Genomic DNA, 18,953 nt, shown 5'->3' with positions numbered 1-18,953 from the left:
CCCGTCAGCACTGGATGTTCCCCCGTGTGCCAGTGATGGCTGTGCTCAGGCGGATGTGCCTGGACTCATGCTTTCAGCATTTTCAGCATTAGTCTGGAAAAGTGTACAGGCAGTGACCAGACGGAATTAGCTACGATGTTAATTTGGGTCAGGAAAAGGCTGAAGTGGTCTTGAAGAGTTCAGGGGGTTGTGATGTATGGTGCTTGGGCAGATCTACAGCATGTTGCAGTTCTATGTTGTAGATACCAAGGAACACAAAAGTAAAGCAAGCAAGGGTGCAAGAGCATGGTTTTAAATCAGCTATTGCAGCTTGCAGAAGAGATCCAAGTCGCGAAGATGACAGTTGACTGCTTGCCAAGAAAGTGAAGTAAACATTAGGGATTATCCAGAAGGAAACAAAGAACAAAACAACAGAAAGAAAAAAAAAAAAAACCCAAAAAACAACAAATAAAAAAAAACACATTCTGCTGTTGTATAAACCTCTGGTGAATCCTCCTCTCAGTTATTGCCCATGGTTTTGTTTCTCCCATCACAAAAGGTACTGAAGCAGCAAGTGCAGGGCCAGGCTGGGCACAGAAATGGCTTTTGCACAAGGAAAGAGCAAAGCAAGATGAGATGAATTCTATGGTCTTGGCATCCCAGATCATACAGGACCAGGGAGCGAGGAAGCATTTACTCCTTGAGTAGTGGATTTATGGCACAGTCAACCCATGTTGTCTAGCAGGAAGTTTGAGAACAACCAACAAAGTATCTTTTCTACCCTGCAGAAGGGAATGGGGGAATTCCTTCAGCCAAGTGTATTATTTGTGCCTGTACAAGAAGACACCAGGCAAGTTGCTGGGCTCCTTATTACCAGCATCCCAGCTCTGTGCCATATCTCCATAGCGTCACGCTTCCTCTAAACCACTTTTCCCAGCTGTTTCCTAGCCCACACCTTCCTATATGAACATGCTCGGTGTAGCCCTAACCAGTGCATCCAGACCTATTGCTGTTGTCACCGTGATGGGGCTTGAGACCTGTCACAGAGGGAGGGAGCTCTTTGTGCAGCCTGGATTTTGTGCTGAGTGTGAGAAAGATGTCCCCAGAAGCTGACAGCTAGGACACAAGTTGCTGCACTGATTCTTTGCAGTCTGGCACCGTGTGTTCCTGCTCTCCCCTGTAGCAGGTGCCTTACCTTGTGCACCTGGGGTCTCTAGGGATGACCTGAAGGTGGGATCAGTGCACTCCCAACCTGCAGGTTTTATCCTGATTCACCTTGTTCCTCCCAACACCAGATAAGCCAAACCATCAGATAGGAAGACATTTATTTGTCAAGGCTTAAGGAAACAAGACTGTGGGGGGGAAAACAAACCATAAAATGCAACTCAGGCACCCTTCTCACATTCCTGTAGATTATCCTACAGGATAAAAAGGAAGAAGAGTTCTGGTCCTTTTAATCAAAACAGAAGAAGAGGAAGAAGTCTGGTTATCTAGGGAGAACAGGCTCCATCTTTTTCTGGCCAAGCCTCATGCAGTTCTCAGCTTACACCTGGGCATACTCCTGTTCATTTGTCAGGTAGGTTGCCTTGCATTCGCTGTTTCTACTCTGTGCAGCTGGAGTCACTTTGAGGCCATCAGCCTTGCTGCCCTGCCTTAGGTTTCACTGTCCTCCCTCTTCATTACTCTTCAAGGCTGCATGTATCCTATCACAGAAGCTGTAATTGCACACGTCTCCTTTCCACCTCCTGTGCCTTCTCAGCTTTTTGTAGACGAAGATAACTGGCAGTCACAGACACTGGAGGACAAAAGGTGAATCTGTGGACAGGCCACATTGGATATGTCGTCGGGGAGTGCAGCGGGTTGTGGATTATTGCCTCATCCCACAAGCCTGGCAGGCAAGGTGGAAGAGCACAGTGACGTCCTCCTTTGCAAGGTTTACAACATGTGCCCTTTGTTGAGATGGGGCCTCTTGAAATGCACAACACCAAGCTTCTGCTCATCTTGGAGTGCATCCATTCAAGGCACAAAACTCCAGCTCTCCAGGGAGCTTCTCTCATTCTCAGCAGCGCAAGACAGGCTGTGCTCAAGTGGACGTGCCTTAGGAAATGCTGTCTGGTCTTCGTTTAGTCATAGTCTTCTGGGGAGGGATAATCTCCAATGCCTGTGAAAGGATTTATGCTAAGGAAAAAGATATAATTCCCAAGAAAATTAGCTCAGCTAAGGAAAGACTTGGGTGTCCAGGAGAACTTTGTGACTCTATTCCTTATTAAAATCGGAGCAGTAATCCTTTCTCGCAGGACATACAGTGACTTTCTGAGATCTTGTGCAGGCTGACTTGTAATATCACAGCAATGGGCATCACTTCATCAGTGCCGTTGTGCTCCTTCATGACTTATGGGCTTGATGGTTGACTTCTGCAAGAAACCTACCTGTCTGGGTGAATCACATATGCGGTATTTATTCCATTACTGATATTTGAGAAAACGAACTCTCCAAAAATCCGAATATCATAGTGATGATGACATGGTGACCCTCTTATTGTGTTCGTTGTTAAAACGTTGCTAAAACAGAGCTACCTGAAGAGATGCTCCACGGACCTACCAAGCCCTCTACTGCTGCAGTGCATGGCTTATCTCCAGCAAGTAACCAGCATGCAGTGCTTGGGGGTAGGATGGTGAGGAACACTTCGAGGTGAGAGTGATAATTAGTTTGTTGACATCCCCTAATTTTCTAGCATGATGCTTCCTAATTTCAGAGCAACCCCAGCACATCCTTGTTATGGGGCTCTGGACCAGTCAGGCCAGTCCTTGGAGTGCTCTGTCTGGTCCTCTGTCGTCGGGTGGTAGGAAGCAGGCACCAGAGGAGCTGGTTCCCCTGGCAGTTCCTGAGCCAGGACTATACCTGCAGTGCAGCAGCTGCTTTGGAACTATGAATTCCAGCAGCTCTAGTGGAGATTGTTTAAAAATAAGTACTTACGTGTCTCTACGAACTGTTGAGATATTTACATGTCTATTTTTAGGACAAGCCTAAAAAAACTGGAGTAAGGAAAAACTGAATTTGGTTTTAATTTTAAGGGATTCACTCCCAAATCTGACCTTCAAAATAGCAAAACTTCTGGGAACTATTAACTCTGGCTTTGGGCAAGGTCTACATATGACTTGGCCCCTGTGTCAGAGTGTTTCATGCAGGCAAGCATCCCAGAACCTGCTGTAAAACAGCAGCCATAGTGTGGTCCCAGCAGGACAAAAATGTGGAGACTCACAGCTGGCAAGCACTTCTAAGAGCACTGAGCTGCAGCATGATCTCTCTCAAGCAGTGAATAAGTCAATCTCTTTAATTACAGCAAGCAGAACAAGATTTTACCTATAGTTTTGTGCAAATCAGGGCTGACATAGCTTGCCCGTGCACCAAGTCCAGTCCTACTTCTGGAAAAGCAGCTCTGTGATTTCCTTCATGACTTGGAGAGCAGGAATCTGCCTCCTCCTTTGTTCTTCTCTGAGTTTCAATGTGTTTCTTTGATTTTTTCCATTAAAATATATTTATTTGTTTCTAAGTAGGGCTGCCCTTTTGATAGCATTTATTCTCTCATTTATTTATAGACAGCAATTCAATCCCTCCACAAACTGTGTTTTGAAAGGTTAAACAGAAGTCCACACCAGCTTAGCTTGTCAGAAAATAAATGTCTCTGCTTCTCCTGATCACATTAACCCTCTGCACCTCAAGTTTTAATCAACCTTTCCTGAACATACACACCCTAAATTTTACATTTACTTCATAAGGATAACACTGCTCCAGCTACATGTGAAATCGCTCATAGTAAACACATGATCAAGTGCTTTGCTTGCTTGTAATTATTCTTGTATCCTATGAGTTCTCATTAGCAGCTCATCAGCACTCACAAATAGGAGGTTTTGTGTTCCTTCATCTTTCACAACTGTTCTGGATGGCCTGATTTTCAGCTGCAGCGGCAGCATTTCCAGCAGCTTCATTCCTCCTCTTTGTAAACATCCCTAATGATACTTTTTATGAAGGTAGGTCCAAAAGCCAACCTTTGAGGAGTTTCAGTCACATTCATTTTACTGAGCTTTATTTTGAGTCGGGCGGTCTGTTCTTAAATTTGCTTTTTTTGGGGTCCTCTGCTTCTATTCCTGCATCCAGCAACATGGAGGGAAACATCGTTCATATTTGAGTCACAGCTAAAGTTTATTTTTTGATCTTTACATGTTAGCTATCTCCCTCTGTTGTTCCATCAGACTGCTAAAACGACTAAAGACCCTTCTCTCTAGTACTAGAGTTTCTTCCTTAGGGTCTCGACTGGGAGCAGTTCTCAAGTTTTCCATGCACGTACTCACCACCAAGCCACAACCTCCTTTCTCAGCTTTTACTGCTGCTAGCAAATTCTTTGTTCATTCTCAGTGCCATTCACTGCAGTTACACAACCACTGAGGGATGGAGTCACTCTCTAAAAACTTCACCCATTATTTGAGATACGAGTTTCAGACCTCTCCTGTACTAAAACGAACAAAAAATTTCCACGCCACTCTTTATTATGCCGGGTGCTCTTGTGCTTCAATCTAGGTGGAGTCATTAGTTTTCGAATATTTTTCTCTAACTGTTGTCCTTGAAATTAGGAATTTTGAATCTTTTTATCACTTGATATATGGCAATTTTTTAGAAGCCACCTAGTATGAGGCATTTTCCCATTACATCCCATTTAAGAAACTATGTCAACCCACTCTGGGTGGTGTCTTGGATGTTTAAGTTGAGCAAACAGTGCCTGCTGCAAGTAGGTGTTGTCAGAAGCCACCAGCAGCTTCTGTAGTGTGTACTGACACAGGAAACTGTGACGTTACTCTCGCTTCTGCTGCCTCAGTGTGAAATGGCATTAGGGAAAAAGAAACTATGTCTCAATTAATAAGAAGTGAGCACAGTTGAAGATCTTGCCTCTAATTTACAGAAAGTTGTGAAATGCTTCCTTCAGTACATTTCCCAGATTGGCAAAGCAAACTAAACATGATTCATTTCTTTGGAGATGAGTGGTGATCGGTGGTGATCAGGGTACTTTGTCCTGCATGATGAACTGCTCCCCTTGAATTGCTCCTCCAAAAAGGGAGACACACTAATGAAACTTCCCTGAGGACCATACGTCCAGAAGCCATCTAAAGGAAGGGAAATCTGGGGGGTTGCAAGTTAAAAACGCCAACTTGAATATATGCAACAGAGATTTTTTTACCTACACCAGCTTAAACAAAATTGAAAACATCTGGGATGAGGGGCAGGATGCCCCTGTGGCAGAACAAACGGAGGAGTCTGTGGCTGTGGACTCGCAGCTGCAAGGAGCAGTAGTCTCTGGAGTATTCTGTCTGGCTGTGCATCACTGCACGCAGTCATCCTGCTACAACGCTCAGCAGCCTGTGTGACTAAGTTGCTTGTGGGATGAGGAAACTTCAAATGACAGAGCTCCAAAAACTCAAAGAGGCGTAACGTTTCCCATAGGAAACTCCTCTCATGCTCAGTCTCTCTCAGTGTTGGCATGTCATGATTTTGATCCATTTTTCCTAAACCAAGGCATTGGTTCCATCCACCTTGCTGTCAGTTCAGCCCCAGTGTATTTTCCCATATCCTAACCAGGAACGTCTCAGCAGCCACCTTAAAAATTTCATCACCTGAGGCTCTTTAAATTTCTCTCTAGAGGGCACTTTCTCTGCCTTAGAGCAGCCAGTAATTTTTTCCTGTGCACTCTCCAATTTTCCACCAAAGTTACCTCTAAATGTGTATACCAGAAGCAGATCTTTATGTCAGCCTCAGCATCATGAGAACTGCACACAAAATAAATGTCTCTGCCCCATCACAATCACTGGTGCGGGATTCGCAGCGGAAAACCATCAGCTCTTCCTCACACGTCGTCCTGGTAGGAATTCTTATCATTCTGCTCTGAGGATCCAAGAACATTTTTCAGCACACTGATTTTCAAGAAAAACTCCCTCATCCCTTCAGCCTGCTCCATGCCACATGTGTAGCTTTCCTGGGTCACACTTACAAAGAGATCCAAGTCGCTCAGATCTTTTGGTTCACCACAACTTTGCCAGCTTTTGAGAACCAGAGGTCCTGTGTACTAACCTCCAGAAGGGAGACTGCCCTCAGCCAGTACCGTTCTCTGCAGAACAGCCAACAGCAGCTCCCAGCAGTCAGACCAGCAGTGCCTTTCCCATGGAGAGGTACACATTCAGGACCTCCATCATCCAAAGTCTGACTGAACCAAACTCAGGTGCTGCTTAGGTGGAAACCCACAGACAGAAAATAGGAAGCTTCTCCAGCACGTAGCAAGATGCTGCAGGGGCAGGGGAGATCCAGCATGCTTCATCTCTGTTCTTAATCGTCACTTTTAGCAGTAATGAGGCTGCGCCATGTGCTGAACAGGCTGCCCTGAGGCAGCTTGAGCACAACCCAGTGCTTGCCTCAGGGTGCTTGGCATCAGCCAGCTGCCCATTGCCTACCCTGCAAACAGTGCCAGCTGCAGACACACAGCCACTGCACAACACCACATGTTTTGCTGCAGGGTCAGATGCAGAGAGATGTGGTGCTTCAGATTAACATGCTCTTATTCATTGCCACCCAGCTTACTTTTCTGAATCAGATTTATAAAAAGGTAGTAAATCTTAAGTGCCATCAGCACGTGCTGGCCCTTGATCTTTTGCAGATCCAGGAGCGCCAGGCCCTCCTGCATGCCATGACAGGCAGTGGAAAAGCAGACAGGCTGTGATATCAGGAGGGATTTGCAGGCAAAGGTCCCCCGGCAAGACCTGCTGCAACATGGCTGGGTGAAGCCCTTACCCATGATGGCTGCACAGTAGTGCAAAGAGAAAAGACCTGCAGATCGAGCCAGCTGAGCAGCTCTGCCTAGCACACTGGGCTGGCTGGGGCAGAGTGCATCCCCTTACGCAGTAGGATTAAACTTTTCTCATTTTGCCAGATTTGAGGGAGAAGATGAAGTGAGCCTGCTTATCACAGCCACACAGCATTACCTGTTGGCAATCCTCCCCGTTGAGGGCACCATGGGTCTGCCCTGTGTGACACCTGCAGTTGGCATCCATGCACAGATCAACTGGAAACAGACTGCTGAAGAGAATTGCTGGGCAGGAGCTCCAGGAGGCAGCAGATTCTTGGACCAAGCTGGCCTGATGAGTAGCTCTGGGATATTGCTGAGGGACTGCTTCTGGGAGGGCCCTCAAAGGAGACAAATTTATATAGCATGAGGAGTATAACTAAAAAAATGGTCTCTTGGGCCAAAAGTAACCTGCTCTGAAGCAGGTTAAAATCTTCAAACCATTAGAAACTTCGTAAAGATTTGGCTAAGGCTCTACAGCAGATTTGCTCCACAACAGAAGGATTCCAGACACTTCCATCTTTATTTTCTGTCTGCTGCTAATTATCAGCACACCTCTCACTCAAAGCAGTGCAGTTCTCTTAGGCTTTGGACACGGGGGTCCTGCACAAACCAGTCTCCAGCCTGAAGGCTGATGTGTGCTGGGAGTACGGCAGGATTCCTTGTGCCTCCAGGGTGAACCCCTTGAGCCCCTTGACATGCATGCAGGACTGTGTGGCCAGACCATGTTTGTATCTGCTGCACGACGGTGGGGCACTGTTTTAATTTAAAATGGATTAGGCTTTGTTTTCTTTCTAGCTCAATAACATTGCATGCATTGTTGGGCGATAAAACCCACAGATAACCATGCCAGCAGGCTTTTGAGGTGGACGTGATCAGCAGCACAGCATGAGCTGAAATGGCAAAGAATAGAGGGAAAAACTGCATAAAAACATGCTGCTGGTAACACAGACTGCACAGTATGTGCTGCAGCTCCTGGAGACACTGTGGAACATCTTCCTGACAGAGAAGGGTGAAAGAACCAGAGCAGAATGTGGGTGAACAGCTCGAGCACAGCCCAGTTCTTGGCCTGGGATGCAGGACATGAGGTGCAGGGGAGCAGGGAAGCATGTGAGCTGTTACTCCTTGTCCCAGTCCTTCTCTCAGTCATGGATTGCTGATGGTGACGATGACTCCCAGGAGAGGAGCTCCTCCCTAGGCAGTAAGGATGTCTCAATTCACCAAAGTGTTGTGCGTTGCTGTTTTTCCCAAGCTGGTTCTGCCCCTTTCTGCTCACCTCTGGCATTTCATGAGCTTAAGATTTGCTCAATGTCTACAAGGCAAGTACAGCCCTACCAAGGAGCTCTGGCAAAAGCATTCTGTTTCCCAGGTTTCTTGGCAGAGCCTCATTATCACATGCACTAGATTCCTTCACTACCCTAATCCATGCCTTCTGGCTGGCAGCAAGCATGAGGCTGAATGGATGGCACTGACCATGAGCTGCAGGAAGCGCTCCCTGAACACAAGGTCTTAGGTTGTCCCAGAGTCTGATTTGGGACTCCCCAAGAGGAAGCACAAGGTCTCTGCAGAGCTAAGTATGAGGACACCTACCTACACCCCACTGTTGTGCTACAGACCAGCCCACATGTCTCTCTCCTGCAGACTCAAAGAGATCCCTAACAAAAACTCTAAAACCACGCCTACTCACCATACCATCACTGCCAACCAGGCTGGGCCCTGTGGCCCTGCCTAGATCTTCATTCGCACTGACTCCCTCGCAAGTGATGTCTGAGGAGGCTGATGCTGCCAGCAGAATGCACTGAGAGCTCTTTGGAAGGTCAGATAGCAGAATCACAGAATCACAGAAGCAGCTGGGAACCTGACCCCATACAGCTTTCTGTACGGTATTTTCCCCAAACTTTCTTACCTGAAACCCTTTATAACCTCTCATGACTTTTTTTTTTTTTTTTTTTTTAAACATGAGTTTTGCTACTGACATGTTCCAGACCAGGCATCCCTTACTTTGAAAGCTAACAGAAGGCATCAGGATCCCCCAGGATACTTTGTCACTGCATCTCTGTGTGGACAAAGATGACAGCAGCTCACACAAGATGTGTGTTGATGCTCAGATTGTGCAGCAGTACACCATGTAAGCATACCAGTGCTGCTGCCCTGGGCAGGAACATAGAGGGAACCAGAGGCAGGAAGAGCAACTGCATAGCCCTGCATGACATCAGCATCCACCTGCCCTGATCTGCCAGGCAAATGGCAAAGCCCCAAATAGGACTGCAGATCTGTGCAGGTGTTGTAGCAACGTGCTCCATGGGGAGAGAGGTGTACAGATGATAGAAACACAACTGTCCAGGGGAGCAGAAGTAAAGCAGATCTCTGCACAGTTCTCATAGGAGAAACAGACAGCCCACAGCCACTAAGGCAGGAAACTGGTGATCCACATCACCTGACATGGGCTGCAGCACCAGCGGGGGCTGGATGGTACTGCACAGAGAAAGACAGCAGGAACAGAAGTCTCCCATACAGCTCCTGTGAACACCCTGGCCTCTGAGATTTGGTGTTAAACTACTGCAAAACTTTCATTAACATAATCATTTTAAGGGTTACAAGCAAACCAAACCACAAACCCTTGAAAGCAGCGAGTCTGCAGCACCTGCTTGCCTCAGAGGACTCTGCCGGTGGTCCAAGAAGCAGTCATGGACAGTCTGAGAAGCCAGAAAACTGAGCTGCTGTGAGCCACCAGACAGCAGCAGAGATGACAAGCATAGCCTGGCCTCAAGGACAATCTGACCTTGCTCGATGTGGCAAGTACTGCCTGCAAGCCGTCCCCTCCACCTTCTGAGGGCTGGCCCAAGGATCCAGTATTCTTTCAGTCTTATAATTTTTGGGTGGTTCTGTGTGGAGTCAGGATTTGGACTCGGTGATTCTTGTGGGTCCCTTCCCACAAGAAGGGGACAATATTCCCTTCAGGATATTCTATAATTCTGTGAACTGATAACTTCTTTCCTGCAATGTGCAGCTTTTGTTACACAGAAACTCTTCTCTGTTAGGTGTAATTACAGCAGGAATGCAGAGAACCAGGATTTGCCTACATTAGTTGCTGGTAATTCCCTCCTCCCACAGTCAGTCTTCCAGTACTTCATATGTCTGGCATGTCAGATCCCATTTTCTTAGATCCCACTTTCTTTGCAACAACAAGTTAAGCGTTATTAAGGCAGGCAATCACAGATCTTCACTGATCCAGCTCTTCCCTATGAAGAATTACTCAGTGCAATATCTAGCCACCCTGCTTGATAGACATACGCATCCAGCACTCAAGAAAAATTGGGACCTTTTGTATTTGATCCAACCCAACACTGTCCATTGCAATTGAGGGCTCTGGAGCACAGGGCTTATGAGGAGCAGCCGAGGGAGCTGGGATTGTTCACCCTGGAGAAGAGGAGGCTCAGGGGAGACCTCATTGCACTCTACAACCTCCTGAAGGGAGGCTGTGATGAGGAGGGGTTTGGCCTCTTCTCCCAGGCAACAAACAGGACCCGAGGAAATGGCCACAAGTTGTATCAGAGGAGGTTTAGGTTGGACATGAGGAAAAACTTTTTCTCTCAGAGAGTGGTCAGGCACTGCAATGGCTGCCCAGGGAGGTGGTGGAGTCGCCGTCCCTGGCAGTGTTCCTGTGATTCTATGTGACTCTGTGATTCTATGATTCTGTGAGGTACGGACCTTTCAGCTCCTACCTGGTTGGCAGGAATGGGACTAGGCAAAGCCAAAGCTTTGGGAAGCACACTGCGATCCAACACAGACCCAAAGTGCCTAAGGAAAGTGCACCACAAACAGCACATGGTGCTCTCCTAGTCAAATCCAGCCAGATCAACTATCTTCTTGGGCAGCAATCTCTACAGAACAGAATATGTTTTACGTGTATGGAGCCAAGCAAGAGCAGCTTAACTGCTTTGAATCCAGTAGAGGCATGCGAGGGACTCATCCAAGTGCTAATTGCTCTTGCACACAGTGAAATAAACCTGTGCAAACAGTGAAAAAATAAAATTCAACAAAGTTGTTCATCACTGAAACCTGGAAAGAACAAAGCAAAAGTATTTCATATATATATAAAATATATGTGGGAAGAAGAAGTAAAAAAGATTTGCAGAACATACCACACCGAGTTTGGCCAATGTGAGCAGAATGCAGTAGGTGCTAAATACAAAACCTGCATCACTGCAAAGTCATAGATACAGGTTGCTGTTTTTCAAGAAGGACTGCAGAGAAAACTGGGCCATTCATTATTAAGTTGCAGACCAGCTTTCTCTGACTGTATTCAGGGAGTGTAAAAATCTGTCAGAAAAACACAAAAGTCAGCAAACCCTGGTGAAAGAATGAAAGAAAAATCAAAGCCAGTAGTGCTCAGTCCTGCATGGTCTGCCTGTCATTAAACCTCCTTGGTGGCACTGCATCCTTTCTCCATGGCCAGGCTAGAGCTGGGGTCCTGCTCAGCAATGCACAGATCTGAAAGCCACCATCTCAGTCACACTGCAGCAGAAACAAGAGGGAAAAACAGGATCAAAGCAGCAGTGACAAGCCTTTAGAACTTGTCAGACAAATGTGTTTTTAGCAGAATCCTGAATGAGCTGATGAAGGGAAGCATTAGTGCCGTCATGTGAAGCACATGATTTTGGAATTCACTAAGCCTTTGATGCAGTGTTAGCACTGCCGTCTCCGTCTCAACCATTAACCATCTGACTGAGAACTAGCCAAATTCCCTCCATCCTGGGATCACAGAAATGGAAGGAGTTCGCCACATGTTGCAGGAGACACATGCTAGACAGGCTGAACGCACCAGTCTTGATGCTTCCGTAGAAACTTCCTTTCTTCTTATTCCAAGTTAGGTTAGAAAGGAAAGGAAAATTTACTTATGGAAAAGTGGAACTTGAGTTGGAAGTCCTGCACCTCCTTATGTGACCAGCACAAAAGCACCTCAATTTGGATAAAACCAGGAGAGAACTGCGATTGAAGGCCATAGGAAAATGTCACCAAATCTTGCTGGCCATGGCAAAGGGCACAGAGTCAGCTTTTGTAGCACTATCTCAAATACAAAGTCCCCTCTGAAACTCCAGCTCTCCCTTGTTTGTGGATGGTTTGCAGATTAACTGCATGCTGCAAATGTGAAGATTCAGAGGTGGCCCATCCACAGACAAGGCTAAGTAAACATCCTTACATTTTGTGTTCTAGGCTAGAAAAACCCCAGCTACTTATTTACAAGTGCCCAAACTAAGAATCCACCAAGCAAGCCTACATGCTGAAGCAATTCCATCTTCAATCCCCACCCACAGGTGCACCAAGACGCCCGTGCAGCTCTATGCAGAGGAAACATGCTGCCCCTTACCCCTGGCTGATGTGAGCAGTGTGGCAGAGCCAGACTGGAGCCAGAGCAGCACTCACACTGACACCTGCCCTATGCAACTCAGCATTATGGAGCACATCTCCCTTGTTTTCCTTCTGCTCCTCCTCCTTCTCTTTCTCCTTGCAGCAGGTTGTGCAGGGCTACTATTGGGTGAGGCTGACATACCCTCAGCTTGGCCAGCCCTTGCTGTATGGCTGCTGTCTTTCCAGCTTGAACAGTATTTGGGTGAGACTGTGACTTTGGCACAGCAACCATGACAGGTATGTTGCTGGCAGACATCTCTGAGGCACAAAAGCATCAAAAGAAACCCTTGGAAATGCTTTACCAGGACTTATTGTGCTGTGAAGTGCTCTTTTTTCATAGTTTGCCAAAATTCCAATTTGCCAAATGTTTTTTTGCTTTACAGGAAGACAAGTACAGCTTTGGGAACAAAATCCATGTTGCATGAGGTTCCCCAGGCTGTTAACCACTAGAATCTATTGTACTCAATGCTCACTCTGCACAAGGCAAGTTTGATGCACAGGCGAAAGCACAAGCTGAGAGCTCTCCAGCCCAGCCTGGTAAGCCTGAGATGTTTCCTCCAGGGACTGGATAAGCTGCAAAGTGCCTATCCACAGATCTCTAGGCAGCAGCATCCCAAAATGCAATGACTGCAGGATAAGTAAATGCCCAGAGCTTCACTCTGGTGTGAAAGTAGGGGCAAAAGGGGCTGAGGACTGTCTGGAAGGGACTCTGAGCAGCCTGATTTAGCTGTAGATGTCTCTGCTCTTTGCAGAGGAGTAGGACTAGATGACCTTCAAGGGTTTCTTCCAAATAATGATTTTATGGCTCTATGGTAATTTTTGTTGCTTAATGCAGGGCTATTGCAGAAAGATTTAATCCTGGACCTTTTTTGAATGCTTCATGTCCGACCATCCTCTCATGCAGATCTAAAAGAACTCAAGGTGAGACTGCTGAACTCTTATATGGTTTGTAGCTTGCCATGTAAGGCTGCCTTGAGGAGACAGGAAGGTGTCAGGACTGGATTTCCTTCTGGGTTTCCAGCGAGCTCCAGGTTAGTTCTAAAGAATCAAATTAGCATGCAAAAAGATAAATGAGATATATTTTGAGAAATGATGTGCCCTCTGTTGTACCTTAAAACTTCCTGCAATTCTATGAAGGAAACTAACCACAACAAAAATGGAAAGCCATAACAGATTCCATTAGAATGATAAGTGACTGAAGATGAAAAACTGAAAAAACAGGGCTCACTCAAAAGCAACAGAAAATAAATTCACACTGGAAGCTTACTGGAGAGTCAGTAGATAGTAGAGTCATGAGAGTCATTCAGAGAAGATAATGGCAACAGCAGGAAGACACAGTGAGTTATCCACACTATCAAGCAGTTAAGGGAAGTTCCCATCCTGAAACCATGTTTTAAGAATAAATGTGATAACTTGCTTCAAGCGAAAGCGTAGCCAGGTATGTTTCAAAACAAATTAATAAGACAAACAGTAAGTGACACAGATGGCACTTATCCAAGACCTTGGAGGAACCAAACACAGATTTCTCAGCAGCTTTGGGGCATGCAACCTATTGCTTAACTCAGCCTGAAACCAGAGGAATGACAGAAGGTAAATGAGATGCCTAGGTTGGCTTTTGTTTTTTTGTGCTCTAAGGGCTTTGGGTAAGTCTGTGGATCTGTGCCTTCTGGGAATTAGGAACAGCACTCCTGGGCATGGACTTTCCTTTCCATGAGCAGGAAAGTTGAACAAAGGGGAGTAAACAAGCTTGCTCTGGGGAGAAGGTCATGTCAGTCCTGGAAGGAGTTAGGAAACTAGTTCCATGGATGTAGCTGGGCAGAAGGATATACTATAACTGGATGCCCAAAACATTTTCAGCAAAGTCTTCCACCAAATGCCTTTAATCCTTCTTCTCTACAGCATGTTCATTCTCAGTTAGTAAAAGGGCAGAAGATACTGAATGGAAAGTGGTCAGCACAGAGGGGTTTGCCTCAACAGGATCTGTATTTGGGCTTGTGCTTCCTCCTCGTTTCATAAATAGTCCAGAAAAAGGGTGTGTGTGGTGACGGGACAAGGCTTGCTGGTCAAAGTGAGCTACTAATCTGGACAGTCAGATGGCAAAGTCACTGCTGGTAGACATAAAGTAATTTACATGGAGAAGTTCTAAGTACATGAGGAGAGAGTTCAGACAAGTTACCTCACTCAGGGAGGTGGCCTGGGGACTGGCTCTGTGTTTCTCCACTTCTTTCTCAGTCAAGAAACAGAGCAATTAAGAAGAGCTCCCAGCCACCCCTCACGCTCCTTGCCCCGCAGAGCCTCACCACCATGACAGCCCTCCTTTGGGCGCTGTGTGACAGCTTTATGTCTGTACGCTGTGGCACCCAGCCTGCACCCGGAGCTGGAGGTGAGGCCGCCCAGCACAGAGGGAACAACTCCTCCCCTCACTGGCTGGCAGTGCTGGGCCTGAGGCACACAGGGTACGGTCAGCCCTCTGAGCTGCTGGCTCATGTTCAACTTCCCACTAACCAGAACTCCCAGATCCCTTTCCACAGTGCTGCTCCCAGCTGGCCTCCCTCAGTCAGCTAGGCGAGTAGCCTTGTCGTAAGAGGAAATCAATTTAATTAAACAGCACTTTCCCCTTGTGAGCCCATGGTGGCTGTGACCAATGTCTGTACTGTTTTCAGGTGCTTTTCAGTAACTCCCAGAATAATCTTTTCCATAGGCACTGAAGTGAATTGACAGGCTTGTCATTATCAGGGTCCTCTTCCTTGCCCTAGAGAACTGGGACAATGTTTCCAGCTTCCATCAAATGGGTTCTCTCAGTGGGGAACTGAAAAATAATTGAAAGGGTTCTTGTGATGACATCAGCCAGATCTTTTGAATTGCTAGCACTGAATCCCATAGGGCCCCATGGATTTAGATGCATGTATGTGGAGTAGCAAGTCACACAAGTTGGGAGTTGGCTGGGAGCTGGTTGTTACTGCAGCCCTGGTCCTCCAGCTCTGGGCTACAGGGGTTCCAGAGCTCATCTTCGGGGTTGAAGACAGAGGCAAAGAAGCCATTAAAGCTCTCTGCCTTTTCTGCATCCCTGTTTGTGAGGTGACCTTCCTCGTTGACCAATCTTATCTGTTCCTCTGTGTGCTGCTAACATGTTTAACAAAGACCTTTTTCTTGTCCCACTTTGGCATTCTTCAACTTTAACTGGGCTTTCACTGCACACATCTTCTCCCTACCCTCTCTGTTCACAAGCAACAGATCTAGGAAAGCACCTTTTTTTGTCTGTTTCCCTTGTACTGGTACCAAGATATTGTCATCAACATATTTTAGGAATCTCCTGGATCTGTTTGTACCAAATGTGTGGTGTTCTCAGCTTATGTCTGGCAAGCTGAAGTTTCTCATAAGTACGCTCATAAATTACTCATAAGTACGTCACACGTAATGTGTTTGATCTAGAGATATCTCTTAGTTCCTTAAAGAACAGTTCATTAGTGTCACTGTGCTGGCTGGGTGGCATATCGTAGGCTCCCACAATGTCATCTGCTTTATTTGCTTGTCCTGCTAATTTCTTATGCTGTATGCATTGGTGTAGAAACATTTCAAATGTGCTTCGTTGCATCTACCACCTTGTGCAGCAGGCTGAAGGATCTCACAGGCACACAGTCCCTCATGTTTTATTGTGCCAATACATAGCATACCACTAGCAAGCTTAGTTTTATCCCTTTCCTGTTTGGAATCTAGTTTAAATCTCTCTTGATCAGCTCTGCTAACTCCTGTGCTCCTTTCCTCCCTGTCTGAGAAAAGTGCATCCAACAGATGCCAACAGGCCTGGTGTTGTGCAGACCATCCCATAATCAAGAAACCCAAAATCTTGCCAGTGACACGAGCCTTGGAGCACATAATGACATCACAGGTTAAAACCCAAACAGATCTAAGTACTTCACTACGCATCACAAATCTGAGGAACTAATTGCTTAGAGTTGCTGTGGAGGCAAATAGCCTAGAATTGATCAAAAGCAGTGAGATACTTTCATGAAAGAGCAATTCAGCAAGGACTGCTAGAGGTAAGGATACTTTGGTCAGGGTGTGACTATCATGGATATTGCTGGAAACATACTAGAGAAAGCATTGCTTTACACCCACATTTTTCCTTAGTCTGTTTGAAGCACACTGCACTTACCACCACTGTTGTCAGGATCCATGGCTGGTTTGATCCCTATACACCAGGTAGTAGTTATTGTGCACCAGGATGAGAAGCAAAGCCCTGGCCAAGTAGTCTGACCTAAATACTGCTGCACAGCAATGCCATACCTTGCAAGCACTTAATCTGCACATCAGCATTAAATCGAAGATGGGAAAGACTGCAACTCAGATGTGCTGTTACAACACTCCACAGTCACTTGATGTAATCCAGCATGATGCTGAGGACCTTGCAGAGAGTCTGGGCTGAGGGCCAGATGGGCCCTTAAAACATATCTGAGGAAGGAAACATATCAGCATACACCATAACATTTTCCAGGAAGAAAGTAAGCAACATCAGTCTTGTGAAAACAGATTGTAAGCCGTACTGGTCCCTGAGTCAAGTATACCTTAAAGATCTAGGAGAGATGAGGAAAAAGCATAGCTGGGAAAAGGGGAAAAAGAAGGGCTGAGAACAGAAGAAAGCCTTTTTTTTAGCCAGCCTGACGGTGAGTTGCTGGCTAGATATCTCTATGGCCAAAGACATGCCAGAACCTTGGGCTGGCCAGAGCAAGACTGAGCTTAGGAAAGAAGTGATGAGCTGAAATGTTTGCAGCCAAGATAATTCAGTTGTAAAGCATGGAAGGAGATAAGAGTGGGGCACAAAATGCTTCTACAAAACCAGGGAGGCAAAATAGGGAAGTTCTCTAAAGACTGTGCTGAGGCACACACACAGTACCAAGCCTCAGTCAGGGACTCCTAGTTCTTCCAGCTGTAGGGAGCTCTGCACTGGAGTTCTCCGTGCCACCACACAGGGAAATTGTTGTAGGAAACTGCCTCCAGCTGTCTGACAAGAACAGAGGAGGGGCTGGAGAAGAGTATTGAGAAGGTTGTATGAGCTGAAAAGAACAGGCTCTGACATGAAAGAAAACCAAACGTGCATAGATTACCACAAAGAAGGGTGAACAGAGGCTTTGCTGCAATAAATAAGCAAACACCTATTTAATTACCAGGTATTTAACATGACTATTATATGGAACAATGAAAGAATAAAAACGCAGCAGGCACTTTGTCTTTGCATTTAAAGCAAGTACAGCCTACAGTTTACCAGGTGGTGCTGTCATACATTCTCCAGTTCTGCCATCACTTTTGCAATGCTGCATCCCCAACTAGGGGCCGCATATTATCCAAGCTACAGGCTCGTGTAACTCAGGCCCTTCTTCTAGCTCAAATGGTGCTTTATCTCATGGTGATCTAAGGTAGGAAGGACATTGCCTTAGATCAGGAACAGGTCTTGATGCTGCACAGAATATCAGCCCTTGCCCAGGCAAACTTCTGAATTTATCTGAGGACATCGTCCTCTCTCTGTTCACCTTCTCTTCTATGTTCATGTGATAAAATTCCTCCTCCACCTCCAAGCCCTCAGCTTCCTCCAGTACTCCCAGTTGTCATTCCCAAGGATGGCAGAGCTTTCTGACTGCTCTCCCTACCTTCCTTGGGTGCACTCTCTACCTTGCACCCCCCCCGGGAGCTGGGAAGGCTTCTCAGCCTTCCTCTCTGAGCTCAGCTCCAGTTCCATGGGGCATGAAATGCAGTATTTGGAGGATCTGGAGGCTGCCTCCATTTGCACAGCCAGGCACAGCCTGATATTTACCTTTTTACATGAGTACATCTCATGCAGCTCATCACGTCAGCTGAACTATAACATGATATGACATGAATGGCCTTCCCACTCTGGCTTACTCAAGTTGCTCTTTGCTTATCATAAGGTATAATTTCTCAAGTTCCACAAGACAAGCAGGTCCTGTAGGGAATGATATAGGGCAGCTGTTGTGCATCTGTTCCTTTTCAACGACAGTCTTCTTGCCGAAGCACATGAAAGAAATCCTCAGGCTACGTCATCCTCTTGCAGAGCGCTAAAACTCCAGTGCCTGGCTGGTTCTGAGCTGAAAGCATGGGAGTGAAGACCACACTAGAGATGACAAATTTGTATTTTCTACTTCAGAATTCAATTGTATTTCCATCTCTTCTCCCAGCTTTTTCTCACTTCTGGCACGTTTCTCCCCACAACCTTATTTAGATGTTGAGTATCACTGAGTTCATTTTAACGCTCCTTCAAACCAGAGCCTCACAGAAACCACCCCAGTGCCTCCAGTGCTGCATAGCCTCCTCAGCATAGCAGCTTCTCACCCTTATCCTCCTTTGGTTTCCTCCCACCATGCCACAGAAAGAGCAGAAGCAGCAGATGTGGAAGAAATCCATCCTGCCAGCCCAGGCGTGCTGCTTGGGTCTGTGTCAGGTCTCTGGCTGCCCATGCTGTGATTCCACTTTCCACCAACCACACCAAGGGCAGAATAAATCTGTGATCCATCCGTTCTGGTTTTGGGAAGCTTTCCATCCAGACATGCCACTGGATCTTAGCCCTGGGTTTACACTATGCTCTGTGGCACAAAAACTAGGAAAGTTACACAGCAGCTTGGTTCCTGAAATGCACTTCTCGTGTGTCCCATTTCTGTGCATG

This window comes from Lagopus leucura, unplaced genomic scaffold, assembly GCF_019238085.1.
Source record: "Lagopus leucura isolate 7727_CA_CO unplaced genomic scaffold, USGS_WTPT01 Super-Scaffold_100014, whole genome shotgun sequence".
Classification (NCBI taxonomy): Eukaryota; Metazoa; Chordata; class Aves; order Galliformes; family Phasianidae; genus Lagopus; species Lagopus leucura.
Note: the sequence above shows the minus strand (reverse complement) of the source record.